The 3,571-nt window shown below is 42.0% G+C and overlaps 1 pseudogene; it reads left to right on the top strand.

Moving 5' to 3' along the window:
• The first annotated feature begins 1,477 nt into the window (after positions 1–1,477).
• On the top strand, positions 1,478–3,098 carry LOC103216268 (eukaryotic translation initiation factor 2 subunit 2-like; annotated as a pseudogene).
• Positions 3,099–3,571: the final 473 nt, after the last annotated feature.

The raw sequence follows: 3,571 nt of genomic DNA, 5'->3' as shown, positions 1-3,571 counted from the left end.
TGAGACCAGTCTGGGCAATATAGTGAGACCTTGTCTCTACCAAAAAAAAAAAAGGAAAGAATTAGCCAGGCATGGTGGTGCACACCTGTAGTCCCAGCTCCTTGGGAGGCTGGGGTGGGAGGACTGCTTGAGCCCAAAAAGTAGAGGCTGCAGTGAGCTGTGATTGTGCCACTACACTCTAGCCTGGGTGACAAAGCAAGAGCTTGCCTCAAAAAAAAAGGAAGTTCTTTAAGCAAGAGGAATATGATAGCACAGAATCTGGTATTACACGCAAAGCAAAGAAATCTACACACAAAAAATGAAGATTTCTGGAAATGACTAAAATTACATATAAAAACTTTTTTACTTTTATTTTTGATCTCTAAAAATTATTGACTTTCAAAAAGAAATATAGTGGAATGTATTGTGGGTTTATTGCACATTTATAAATAAAATAAAAGCAATCATAGAAAAGATTAAAGAGAATAATTGAAAGTGTACTATTATTAGGTTCTTCTTCTTCTTTTTTTTTTTTTTTTTTGAGACGAAGTTTCGCTCTTGTCGCCCAGGCTGGAGTGTAATAGGGCGATCTCAGCTCACTGCAATCTCCGCTACCCAGGTTCAAGCAATTCTCCTGCCTCAGCCTCCCGAGTAGCTGGGATTACAAGTGTCTGCCACCATGTCCGGCTACTTTTTTTATTTTTAATAGAAACGGGGTTTCACCACGTTGGCCAGGCTGATCTCGAACTCCTGACCTCAGGTCACTGCCTGCCTTGGCCTCCCAAAATGCTGGGATTACAGGCGTGAGCCACTGTGCCCAGCAGATAGTCTTTTTTATTATTATTAAAATTTTTTAAAAAAGAAAATAGTGTTCTATCGTATATCAAAGAGACATCAATATTGTTTGTAGAATTAATTAGCAGGTATGACAAAGTTTTTAAATGTTACAGTTTTAAAAACATTGTGCACCCGTAAAATACAGCTGTTTACACTCCTTAAAAAAAGAACCTGGTATACAGGCCGGGTGCAGTGGCTGACGCCTATAATCCCACCACTTTGGGAGGCTGAGGTGAGTGGATCACAAGGTCAGGAAATCGAGACCATCCTGGCTAACACGGAAAAACACCGTCTCTACTAAAAATACAAAAAATTAGCTGGGCGTGGTGGCAGGCGCCGTGTAGTCCCAGCTACTCGAGAGGCTGAGTCAGGAGAATCGCTTGAAATCAGGAGGCAGAGGTTGCAGTGAGCCGAGATCCTGCCATTGCACTCCAGCCTGGGCAATAGAGCAAGACTCCGTCTTGAAAAAAAGAAAAAAAGAAAAGAAAGAATCTGGTATACAAGAAGATAGCCCTTGATCCAAAACCAAGAGAAAAGACAGACAATTAAAAAAATAAAAATAAAAAGCACCGGTGCGGTGGTGGGAGAGGTACCGGCAGGAGCAGCCTGCCGCTGGGGCCTGGGGCTCACCAGCCTGACTTCCTGTCCGTGCCAAGCCCACTCGAGCCGCAGCCATGTCTGGGGAGGAGATGGTTTTTGATCCTACTATGAGCAAAAAGAAAAAGAAGAAAAAGAAGCCTTTTATGTTAGATAAGGAAGGGGATACCCAAACTGAGAAAACCAGCCTTCAGAAACAAAACAAGTGGAACCAGAGCCAAATGAATACAAAGATTTGGAAGCTGATGAAGAGGGCACTGGGAAAAAAGATGCTTCTGGTGATCTAAATGACTTGAACTTCTTTAATCAAAAGAAAAAGAAGAAAAAAACTAAAAAGATGTTTGATACTGATGAAGCTAACTAAAGTGTAAAGGATCTTAAGATTGAAAGTGATGTTCAAGCCGGGTACAGTGGCTCACGCCTGTAATCCCAGCACTTTGGGAGGCTGAGGCTGGCGGATCACCTAAGGTCGAGAGTTCGAGACCAGCCTGACCAACATGGTGAAACCCCATCTCTACTAAAAATACAAAAATTAGCCATGCATGGTGGCCGGCACCTGTAGTCCCAGCTACACGGGAATCTGAGGCAGAGAACTGCTTGAACCTGGGAGGCGGAGGTTACAGTGAGTCGAGATCGCGTCACTGCACTCCAGCCTGGGTGACACAGAGTGACTCTGTCTCAAAAAAAAAAAAAAAAAAAGTGATGTTCAAGAACTAACTAAACCAGAGGATGACCGTGACATTATGCTTGGCAATAAAAAGAAGAAAAAGAAGGTCAAATTCCCAGATGAGGATGAAATACTAGAGAAAGATGAAGCTCTAGAAGATGAAGACAGCAAAAAAGATGATGGTATCTCATTCGGTAATCAGATAGGCCCTGCTTAGGCAGGTTCAGAAAGAGACTACACATATGAGGAGCTACTGAATTGAGTGTTCAACATCACGAGGGAAAATAATCCAGATCTGGTTGCTGGGGAGAAAAGGAAATTTGTCATGAAACCTCCACAGTTCGTCTGACTAGGAACCAAGAAAACTTTTGTCAACTTTACACATATCTGTAAACTATTACATCGTCAGCCCAAACATCTCCTGCATTTTTGTTGGCTGAATTGGGTACAAGTAGTTCTATAGCTGGTAATAATCAACTTGTAATCAAAGGAAGATTCCAACAGAAACAGATAGAAAATGCCTTGAGAAGATATATCAAGGAATATGTCACTTGTCACATGTGCCGATTACTGGACACAATCCTGCAGAAGGACACGTGACTCTATTTCCTACAGTGCGAAACTTGTCATTCTAGATGTTCTGTTGCCAGCATCAAAACCGGCTTCCAGGCTGTCACGGGCAAGCGAGCACAGCTCGGTGCCAAAGCTAACTAATTTGCTAGTCACTGATTTTGCCAAGCGTGTTGTGGAGATGTGGCTGGACAGGTTTGCCATCAGAGTGGATGTACCATTGTATTAAAAGCAAGATTTAAAAAGCTGCCAAGATTTGTGGCGAGTGGTTGATTGATCTGAAGTCCTTGCAAGACGCTGATGCTCAAGCTGTTGACATACTCATTGTCTACTTTAACACCTATCAAAGAAACATGATATGGGGTAAGAAGGTGCTTTTTTAAAATCGTTCCTAGACTTCTGTAAAATGCAAGTTAAATTAAAGTTATTATAACAGTGAAAAAAAAAAAGCACCATACAGCTAATGGAGTTGTAAAACAAGATTTTGAGACAGGATCTTGCTCTATATCTAGGCTGGCGTGCAGTGGTGTGATTATATCTCACTGCAGCTTCAACTCTTGGGCTCAGGTGATCCTCCTACCTCAGCCTCCCAAGTAGCTAGGACTACAGGTGCATGTCACCACACCGGTGTAATTTTTTAAATTTTTGTAGAGACAAAAAGTCTCCCTATGTTGCCCAGGCTGGTCTTGAACTCCTGGCCTCAAGCAATCCTTCCACCTCAGCCTCCCAAAGTGCAGGGATTATAGGCGTGAGCCACCATGCCCAGCCTAAACAAAGTTTTTAAAAATTGAATTTTCAAAAACTTTAAAGACAAGATGGAGTACTTTGGCTGAAAACTGTAAAAAGTAATTGGATGGAAATTCTAGAATTGAAAAATGCAAAAAAATTGTGAACAGGGGATGGGTTTACTTACTGTCTAGT

This window comes from Chlorocebus sabaeus, chromosome 9, assembly GCF_047675955.1.
Source record: "Chlorocebus sabaeus isolate Y175 chromosome 9, mChlSab1.0.hap1, whole genome shotgun sequence".
NCBI lineage: Eukaryota > Metazoa > Chordata > Mammalia > Primates > Cercopithecidae > Chlorocebus > Chlorocebus sabaeus.
The sequence above is the reverse complement of the archived record's forward strand: the minus strand, read 5'-3'. Positions and strand labels throughout refer to the sequence as shown.